At 42.0% G+C, this 11070-nt stretch overlaps 1 pseudogene; it reads left to right on the top strand.

The window, feature by feature from the left end:
• Nucleotides 1–583: 583 nt before the first annotated feature.
• Nucleotides 584–1529, top strand: LOC125614230 (annotated as a pseudogene).
• The last annotated feature ends 9541 nt before the right edge of the window (nt 1530–11070 follow it).

Below are 11070 nucleotides of genomic sequence, written 5' to 3'. Positions count from 1 at the left end.
TATATATATATATACATACACACACACACAGGATGCATAGGAGAACCGAATGGGTACATATTCTGGTCACTGGGCCAGGGATATAATGCTTGGATAAAGTCTAGAAGAAATGATAGAAATTGTAAAAGGTATAAAGAAGGTGTATAGGACTTGATGAAAGTGGAGAAACCACCCAGGTTGCAGAGGGGGGAAGAGTATGAGAGGCAGAACAGCAGGCCATACATCCACAGTGCACATGCACCAGGCATTCCTGGCTATGGTGAAGCAGTGAAGGCCCCTGGTGCCCCCATAGGAGAGGGCAGGGTACAATTATACAGTAGTAGGTAACCATGAACCATATGCACACCCAGCAGCATGGAGGGATTTGAAAAGTACTGTGGCTCCCACACTCTGGTGGCAGTATCAGCCTCACTAGAGCTCCTTAGCTTCAGTCCCAGCCTCCCCAGTGCCTCCTGGTCTGGATTTGCAGTGTCACTGACCTTTGGCTGCCTTGGTGCTGGCCTGGGTTCTGACCATAACCCCAGGCTCAGTTCACAACTGCGCCAGTGGTTCCCCACCTACCACGGGCCTGCACAGGATCCCAATGCTGGCTTGGAGGAAACCAGTGCTCATGGCACCACCATCGCCAAGAGCTGGTTCCCCATCAGTGAGGGCTCCTGCAAAGGAAAGTTAGTGAGCTTCCAGAAGATGCTTGAGGATCTAGAATTCAATGAGCAGCAGAAGAGGCTAGAGGTCTTCCTTACCCCAAAGGCCAAGGTCTGTAAACTCAAGAAGGATTACTACAAAAGGATCTTGGAGCTAGGAGCCCAGCTATGGTGGGATGGTTACCAAAGCTCACAAAAGACCTTTGGCCAGAAAGCTGGGGCATGGTGTGATCAAGCTAGCCATCCTAAGTGCGACACGCTGTACATTGTGGGCTTCTATAGGGACTTCTAGAGTGGCTGGGAGATCCATATCTGCATGGAGAATGAGGATGTTGGCTTCATGAGCCAGGTGTTGAAAGAAACCAAGAAGATTCCTGAAAAGATCCTGGAGATGGTCAGTGTGGTAGTTCTCTGGGACTTGGCATACTTCTGAGAAAAACACCAGGTCACGCACTGAAATGTGAAAACTCCCCCAACACTGGTCAACTTTAGAAGGGAAATCAAGCTGGGATTTTGTGGTGAATGGAAAGCTCATTGTCTCCAAGGCTAATTCCTTCATAGGAACTGTATCCTACTTGTTTCCATAGCAGCTTCAAGGCACACACTGCTTGGTGCAGATGAACATCTGAAGGACTGGCTTGCTCCAGATAGGACTGTCCATTGGAAGCTTCATCCCCCATCTAATTTCAAGGAAATCGAGGCCATTTTTGGCCAGCCCACAGTCAACTGGGCATAAGGAGGGCCTTGCAGCTTCTCACTTCTGTACGAATGTCTCCTGAATACCATATTAGTGATCAGAGGTCACACAGCCAGCCAGCCATGGCTATGTTTGAGCTACTAGACTATATTGTAAATGAGCTACCTCCAAGCTATCCAGAGGCATGATCAACCCAGACTTCAGCCCAGGAATTTGTAAATAAATGTCTACATAAGAACCCAAAAGAATCTGAGTGTGATGGTGCATGCCTATAATCCCAGCAGCTCTGGAGGCTGAGGCAGAAGGATCACAAGTTCAAAGCCAGCCTCAGCAATGGTGAGGCCCTAAGCAACTCAGTGACACCCTGTCTCTAAATAAAATACAAAATTGGGCTGGGGATGTGCCTCAGTGGTTGAGTGCCCCTGAGTTCAATCCCTGGTACCAAAAAACCAAAACACAAAAACAGAAGAATGAGTGGTATCAACATGCTCATGAACCATGCTTTCATCAAAATGGAAAAAGTGGATTTGCCAGCTCATGCAAAAACCAGTACTTGAACCAGCCCAGGGTCCTCACATTGTCTGTCAGCTCATCCACTGTCATGGTTCATGCCCTGCCTGTCCAGCCAAGTACAGGCCAGCACCTCCATCTCTCCAAACAGGGGAAGAAAAACAAAAACAAAAACAAAACCCACCACCATATGTCTAAACAAGTGTACCTTCAGTTATGGAAATGGCCCATCACTCCCCTGCAGCTTCTGTTTGTAATAATATATTTAAGAGCTAGTTCAGACATGATAATTATAAATGTATTTGGGGGGGATAATCCCACTTTCAGCAGAATTAGGCAATGGAATTGTTATATTTATTTTTCTTTGTTGGAGACTAGAATTCACAAAGATAGATTATCATCTCTTTTTTTATAGATGTGGAAAAAACAAGACTCAGAGAAGTTTAGAGATTTACTTAAGGTTACACAGCAACGTGAATGCAAAGTAGAATCAATTCAGAGCCTTTTCAGCCACATTATATACACCTCCTCAGCTTGAAAGGGCAGAATTAACAAATGGTTACATTGGTGAGCTAGAGGAAAGGCTGTTTTCTGAAATCTGCACCCATGCAGACAGAGTTGGCTATACTGATCTTCATTTTGATCCTAGTGGCAGTTTAAAAAAAAATCCCTTATCTAACAAAACACATTGCCTTTCCAAATTTATGCATTCAAGCCAGGGCCTGCTTCGAGACGTTTAATGTTGTCCTTACAAATTAGAACGTGGGGTGCGGGAATTCCATCATCTTCCTGAAGGCTCCCTGTCACAACAGAGGTATTGTTCTCCTCGCCCCTACTGTTTGCTTTCGTGCCTTTTCTGTAAGATGTTAGGTATTTATTTTGTTTCGTTGGGGCTTTTGTAATCAGTCTAGACATGGACCTACACCGAACCATCCAGGAGGCAGATAAAACTCCCACAGTGGAATTAGGTAACTCCCTTTGTGCTGCTCTCTCAGGGAGGACTGGGCGGGAGGCCTCTCCCCTCACCTGGCCCCCAAGCCAACATGTTTGTGAAAACCTCCACACGATGGATGGAATTCAGTGATGGAGGAAGCAGGCAAAGTTCTGCCTCTGAAAAGATTGCCAGTCCCAGTGGGATCTTTGGTACTTGGGATGAAATCGTTGTCTGTAGTTTTTTGTCTTAGGGCACTAAAGGCTGTCTCTTTGAAAATGAAAAGTACCTTTTTGCATGGATCAGGGACACTGCTGACGTTCGTATTTTGACAATTGAGGAGCTGTCAATTTTACTTTACCCTAAAAAAGCAAAGGTATGGCAGGACAAAAGGCCTGGGGGAATGATAGGGCATAGATTACTCAGACTTCATTGCAGTGTGTTTTATTTACTCTCTGGATGCAAATTGGTTTTGAATTTTTACACCATCATGGAATAAACAGAAGCATGGCTTGCCTTTAACAACTCACATAACTGATTACATTTACTTTTACCATTATGTCACATTGTTGATAGTGATAAGGTGCTTCCTGCTTCCAGAGCCTTTCCAACACCATACCTATGATAGAAGTTTCTGGAGTACAGGGAATTCCAAATAAGAAAATGTCCCTTATTGTGGTTAGGGTTGTGGCTCAGTGGTAATGCACTCGCCTAGTATGCATGAGGCACTAGGTTTGATCCTCAGCACCACCTAAATATAAAATAAAGATATTGTGTCCACCTAAAACTAAAAAAAACCAAATATTTTTTTTTAAAAAAAGAAAATGTCCCTTAGGCCTGCAGTCAGAGACCATTCAGCATGGATCTCCATGGTACCCAGTACTCTTACCCATGGTAGCACCACTGAAAATGTTTATGGAATGAATGTCAATTTGAGTGGTCAAAGCTCTGACAGATGGAATGGAAATTACTCACTTGTTTTCAGAAGAGTGGTATCATCCACTGTCATCTCTACAGCAACAAAGCCACCAAGTGCCATTCAGACATGAAATTCAATTATATTCCTGAAGTCTGACCTGCTACTAATGGAGGTAAGTTAGGATTCAGTTAACTAATTAATTTAGGACTTGCTTAACAGTATAACATATTGTTTTCTGCTATTTTACCAAAAATAAAATGTTATTCCTTCACAGTTTTCCAGAATTTTTTATGGCAACATTTGCAAAAACACAATAGGGTAAAAATCTAGGAAAAACAACAAATTTGTGGCTCTTTTCTTTTTCTTTCTTTTTCTTTTTTTTTTTTTTTTTTTTTTTTTTGTATCAGGGATTGAACCCTGGGGCACTTAACCACTGAGCCACATTCCGGCCCATTTTTTTATATTTTATTTAGAGACAGAGTCTCACTAAGTTGATGAGGCTGGCTTTGAACTTGTGCTTTTTCTGCCTCAGCCTCCCAAGCCACTGTGATTACAGGTGTATGCTACTATGCCAGGCTTGGGGCTATTTTCAAATGGCCACAGTCTGTTTAACTTCTGAATGAATTTCTTCCTTAACTCCCTGTTCAGAGCAATTAAATCCCAAATCATCAAAGAAAGATCAAGTACTTTCCCAATGTTTTTTTAAGTTCAGTGTATCTTATAGTATTGATCTATGAATATCAATAAGCTATTTGCACATATGAAAAGCAATAATATATTTATTTTGCCTAATTTGTTAGATTATAAATAGCTCATCACATTATAATTTTTCTCAGGGTAGAAGCTTCTAGTTAAGATTATCTTTCTGATAGCATGAATATGTGGAACACAGTTTGGAAATAGAATCTATCCCAAGTAACTTACCACAGATTCTCTTTTTCAGGAGTAAATTTCCATCTCCTTAGTTTTTTCAGTTGCTGATACTTGCATCAGATGGATATTTCTGGGGCTTGGTAGTAGAACACTGGCCTTGTATATGGAGGTCCTGGATTCAATCCCTAGCACCACACATAACAAATTATTTCTAATGATGGTCTCATTTCCTGTGATTTCAGATACTCATTTAGACCTATAATATCTGATAATACGACAGCTATGATTCCTTGGCATGAGTCCCTGACATGCATTTTGATAAAACCCTAGAAAACTGGAGAAGTTGTACTTAACATCCTCACTGACTATCATCTGGTCAGCCATAGTATCACTGAGAACACTGTAGATCTCATTGAGTGCTATACTCTGTACTCCTGGGATGCTTCTGAGACTCATGTGAGGGAATGAATATGAAAGTGTTCTCAACAGCTTGATATATCTCTCAAGAGTTTTAGGTGAAAATAAGTAACACATTTTTAGCTGTCAGGAGAGAAAGGCACGGGGAACACCATGGTTTGCCTCAGGAGCCTAGTGGCCCACAGCATTCTGGGGCCTTCTTAACTGCCCAGGACTGCCTGACTTGCTCAGGACCCTACCTGTTTGGAAAGGTTTCTCCTCAGCATCAAATGGAGAGTAGTCTTCAAATCAAAGGAATCTCTCACACCTCCCAGGAAAAAGCTTAAGGATTCCAAACCTCCACTCTTTTTGCCCTTTCTAAGCATTTCATTTTTGAGGATGAGAGGTCACCCTCAGGAGGATACTGAGAATTGAACAGTCTGTCTTCATTTGATGCTGAGAACTGATGTTCATTTTGAAGGGAACAGTATAGAAAATCCATGATGACTGGACGTCTATCTGATTGCAGTAGAAACTTTTTGTTAATTTCTCTTGGCTTATCTCTTGATTTATTTCTCCTGAAATGGCTTTTTCCAAACCTTACCACTGCTCTGTTTCTGCCTAACAAGGCGCTAAGAATCCAGCTTCCTATTTGAGGGCTCAAGACTCCATCTCAGATACCTTCCAACATCTCTCTCATCACTCATGTTAGTATCTTCCCTTGGCTAGTGAAGAAGGTAAGGCTAATGGGACGACCATCCATTACAATCACCCCCAAGGGATACTCAAATCCAATAGAAGTCACCAGGCAACCATTAGTCATGATTTAGGTTTCTGAGAGTGCTTGTGCTCCTTGTAAAACCACGAACAACTTAGGGATGAATATTGATTACAGCTCAGCAGGACACTGGGAGCAGAATGAGGAGAGACTAATGGGAGATTTGTTATATAGAGCCAAACTGGAGGGAAAGCTTAGGCCTCCCACGAGCTGACCAGAACAGCTGAAGCCAATGCTATGAGCCAGCCACAAACCTAAGGAAAAAGGTAGTCATGTTCTCCAACAGCTTGCCAGGCCCCTCCCTTTATTAATCCTGACAGAGCTTCAGTTACAGAGTGCCTTTCTCCAGCAGGGAGGCAGGAAGTCCTCCCACTCATGGTCACCCTGTGGGAGTCTGCAGCTCACACAGAGCTATGATTCCTTTCTCCTTGGATTTGGGCTTGTCTGTGGTGATCCATAACTCTACCATCTAGTCTGCAAGCCACAGGCCTTATTCCTGTTGCTTGAGAAAACACTTTTTAGCCTGGCATGCATTCTGAAGCAAAGTGAGCCACAGACCTTCCCACATCATCTGGCCCAGGCCCTCCCAGAAGTCCATATTCCCAGGTGAGACTGAAGCCAGCAAGCAGATGTAGCTTGGCCCAAAGTTCTTCGGGGGGTGTCCCATTTTGCTTTTTGCTTTAAGTTCTAAAAGATTTGTCAGAACAGCTAGACCAAATTCCCTTAGTTGTTGGGCTCTAAGAGGTGCCATTCATAGTGTTCCTCTGAGCCCAGACAAAACCATAGGCCTTTGAGCAGGCAGCTGGCCAGGAATGGTTTCCAGTGCCTTCCACATTCTTCCTCTCTAAGAGTTCTGCGGAAGCTACAGAGCTTAGTGTTTCTTCTCCAAAAATCTTCTGGCATTTTCTGTTTGTAATAATTCCAAATCCACTCAACATTCTTATAACAACTGCAATTTGGGAGAGAGTGGGGGAAAAGGGGGGATCAGTTAGATGATTAAGGGTATACTTGCTCTCAGGTGCTGATTTTCAAGGGGAAAGGAATTTGGTGGCCCTGTTTGGGTTCTCAGGGATTGTGGATTTCCTGCCTGTGCCTCCATGCAGTTTTTCTTTTTTTTATTATTAATTTTTTATTTATATATGACAGCAGAATGCGTTACAGTTCTTATTACACATATAGAGCACAATTTTTCATATCTCTGGTTGTATACAAAGTATATTAACACGAATTCATGTCTTTATACGTGTACTTTAGATAATAATGTCCATCACAAGTTTTTCTATCATTAATCAGGATGGCTGTTTTGCATGGAAGAAGTGTGGGATTTAGGGTTGTCGAGGGTAGGGTGGGAGGGTACTCAAAGTGCAGTTCCAGTCCTGTGAAGTAGTAAGAGGTTGGCCAGGGCCTGGTACTGAGCTGTGGCCTCTCAGACAAGGGCACTGGCAGAGTTCCCTGCAGAAGCCCAAGGCCCAGAGGGTGGCTTTATTCCTTCTTGGCATGTCCTACTTTGCATTCTGCATCCAAGAGAAACAGAAAGCATGCAGGGGCTGATCATGCAGGCCCTTAAGATCACTAGCCCAGCTTCCCTAGCCAAGGGGGCGGGCCAGGTAAAAGAGGTCCATTGGCTGGTTCTAGAGCCTGGGCCTCCTGGCTTCCCATCCAGGCCTCTCTTGGTTTCCAGCTCCTGAGAGGGATCAGACTGAAACAAGACAGCATCAGCCAGGCTAGAGTCTAGATCTTTCTCCATCTCAGAGCCCCTGGGTCCTTATCACTAACTCCCCTTGTCACCAGTGCCTGTAACAAGAATCAACCCAGTAAATACCTTGTGGAATCTTGAAACTGCCTGGAGGATGGAAGATAGATACTAAGGCCATTGATAGAGAGCCTAATAGAATAGTCATTTCCTATGAGTCCTAAAAGATTTGAATTTTCCTTGGAGAAACAGCTGGAGATTCATTTCAAGGGCCATGGAGAAGAAAAAACACATTTTCTACAAAGGCATGGTCTTTTTCTTCTACAGTAACTCATGCACAGGCTCCTGCCTCTCCTCAGGGAGCTTAGCAATGCACTTATCTGGAGACCTGCTTCTTACACTTCAGCTCAGCCCTTCATTATAGGGAGGTAGAATTCAATTGCAGATTCCAGAAACTATTTTCCAAGAATAGCAGCATTTCTGGCCCAATATATTATGCTTTTTACTTCTACTTGCTGGCAGAATAAGGAGAGATTGGATAATCCCTTTTATCTACACCATCACTGAGGTCTGGCCAAGGCCCTCCTCTGGAAGACCCAAATTTGGGAGGAGTTCATACACTTGATGCTTAGAACCAAGAAGAAAGATTGACAAAGGCAGGAAGAATAAGGAGAAACTAATACATTCCCTACAGTAGGAGCTACTTAGATTCAAATTATAACTCCAGCAATTCTAGGTGATGGGGCCACAAAGACGTGGCCTAACCTGGGTCTCACTGTGCCTTCTAGAGAGGCCCTGGTGGTTTATTAATCATAGGGAACCCTGCCTGACAGATTATAGTGAAACTGAGCTCCTCCAGAGAAGGCTTCAGATCCTGTAAAATCATTTGAACTAGAACAATCTATGCCTGCATCTCAAATCTATGATTACAGAAAAACATGGGAGCATTCTAAAAAGGAAATAGCTATGGTAGGAAAACAGAAGGTTAGCTCAGAAAATCTACTGGACCTGATGGGAAACCACACAAGTTGGGATAAAATAGACCTTGTGATCATTTCATTATTTCACTTAAGTATATACATTGAGTCTTTGTTCTGCATAGGGGTCTCTTTTCTTACCCTTTTGTTTGTTTGTGGTACTGGGGACTGAATCCAGGGATGCTCTACCTGTGAGCTACATCCCCAGCCCTTTTTATATTTTATTTGTCTTGAGACAGGTTCTTGCTAAGTTTCCAAGGCTGTGCTCAAACTTGGGGGAATCCTCCTACCTTGTACTCCTGAGTAACTTTAATGACAGTTCTCCTCCATTGCACCTAGCACATTTTTTAAAGCTGACACCCTCCATAATCAGTTCATAAACTTTTTGTTGAGAGTTGCTCAGAAACTTCTTTGAGAATCCGATGAAAATTTAACCCTGTCTAGAAAACAAAAGACAGCCTCTCATTTATTCATGCCCTTGTAGAATCCCTTACATTTGAACATACACTGTACCTGGTGACTTGCTTCTAATGCATAACATACAGCAAAAGTGATGAAATTAGGTTAAATAGGACTGTGGCTTCCATCTTGTTTTCTCTCTTGCTCTCTCACTCACTGTGAGGAAAGCCAGGTACCATGTTGGTTGCCAAACTGTGGAGAGGTCCCATGGGGGGGAAAAAAAAACTAAAGTCACTGTCTATTATCTGTTAAGGAACTTAGACTTGCTAACAGACCCATGAGTGAGTTTAGAAGCAGATCTGTCTTCAGTCAATCCTGAGATCAATGCAGACCTGGCCAACATTTGATTGCAGCCAGTGAGAGACCTTAAGCCTGAGGCACTAGCTAAGCCACACTTGAATTCCTGACCAACAGAATCATGTGATAATAAATATTTTTAAAGCTACTACATATGGGAATAATTTGTTACACAGCAATAGATAACTTACACATACATAGGCACACACAATTTTGCCAGATGTTCAGAGAATTCCAGGACTATCTTAAATCTCATAGCTCTTCTAGGTTAACTCCATGTTAAGCATCTCCTGACCAGTGATGACCAATAGAAATATAAGACAGGGCTGGGGATGTGGCTCAAGTGGTCGCACACTCGCCTGGAATGCATGCGGCCTGGGTTCGATCCTCAGCACCACATACAAACAAAGATGTTGTGTCTGCCGAAAACTAAAAAATAAATATTAAAAAAAAAGAAATATAAGACAAACCAAACATGTATTTTAAATGTTCTGGTACTCACTTTTGAAAAGGAAAACAGATGAAAATAAATTGAACATGTTACATAAACCAACATGTAATAGATATTAATATTAACAAGGTATTTTCCACTAATGTTTTCGTATTAAATATTTAAAATCAGCTGTGTCTTTCTTTTAAATCATCTGTGTCACATCTCAATTTGGACTAGTCACACTTGAAGTGCTCAACAGTCACATATGGCCAGTGGTATCTGCACTAGACAGTGCAGTCTGGGACTAATATGAAATTCAAGTAATGGACAAGTAATTGGCTTCTCTTGCTATTATAGCACCTGCTACCCTAGATGCGTGGCACTGATGGGAAGCAAGCAGAGTGTCCTGCTATGAAAAATCCCAGAGGGTAAAAAGGGTGATATACTCCAAATCATACTGCACAACCCAATCACTATTAAAATCCCAAGTTTTTTTGTAGAAATTGACAAGATGTTCCTAAAAGTCATATATTAATGCAAAGGATACACAATAGCTTAAACAATATTAAAAAGAAGAACAAATTTGGAAAAATTACACTTCCATATTTAAAAACTCACTCTAGAGAAATAGCAATTAGGACCAAGATAGTGTGTGTTGATGGCATTAATTGACATAGAGATCAATGGAACAGAACTGAGAATATATGTGTATGTATCTCAGAGGTCTCAGTCCATGGTTGGCTGACTCCATTGCTATATATCTATGATGAGACCATATGTATATATTCAGTTGATTTCTAATAAGGGAGTCAAAATTATTCAATGGGGGAAAGAATAGTCTCTTCAACAAGTGCTTCAGAGACAACTGGATATCCACATGCAAAAGAAAGATGTTGGATCCCCTACATCACACTATACACAAAATTAACTCAAAATGTATCAAAGGCTTAAATGTGAGAACTTCAACTATTAAATTCTTAGAAGAAAACGAGTAAATTTTTATGACATTGGATTTGGCAATGGTTACTTAGATACAACATTAAAAGCACAAGCAACAAAAGAAAAATAGATAAATTGGACATTATCAAAATTAAAAGAGTTTATGCTTCAAAAGATAGCATCAAGGAAGTGAAAAGATGCACCACAGAGTTGAAAAATGCATTTTCAAATCATATAGTTGATAAAAGACTTGAATCTGGAATATATAAAGAATTCTTACAACTCAATAATAAAAGACAGATAACCCAATTTATTTGAAAATTGACAAAGAATCTGAGTGTCTATTTCTCTAAAGAATATATATGAGAGAGGGGGCGGAGCGGAGCCGCCACTCGCACCCGCAAGGTGGGCAGACCCGCGACCCAGTGGTACATGGGCGTGGTAGGAGGGGCAGGGCAGAGCCGCCGTTCGCGCTTGCAAGGTAAACAGACCATGTGAACAGGCAAGTGCAGGTCAGGCCAGTG

Source organism: Marmota marmota, unplaced genomic scaffold (assembly GCF_001458135.2).
Source record: "Marmota marmota marmota unplaced genomic scaffold, marMar, whole genome shotgun sequence".
Classification (NCBI taxonomy): domain Eukaryota; kingdom Metazoa; phylum Chordata; class Mammalia; order Rodentia; family Sciuridae; genus Marmota; species Marmota marmota.
This window is presented reverse-complemented; position numbering and strand designations above follow the sequence as displayed.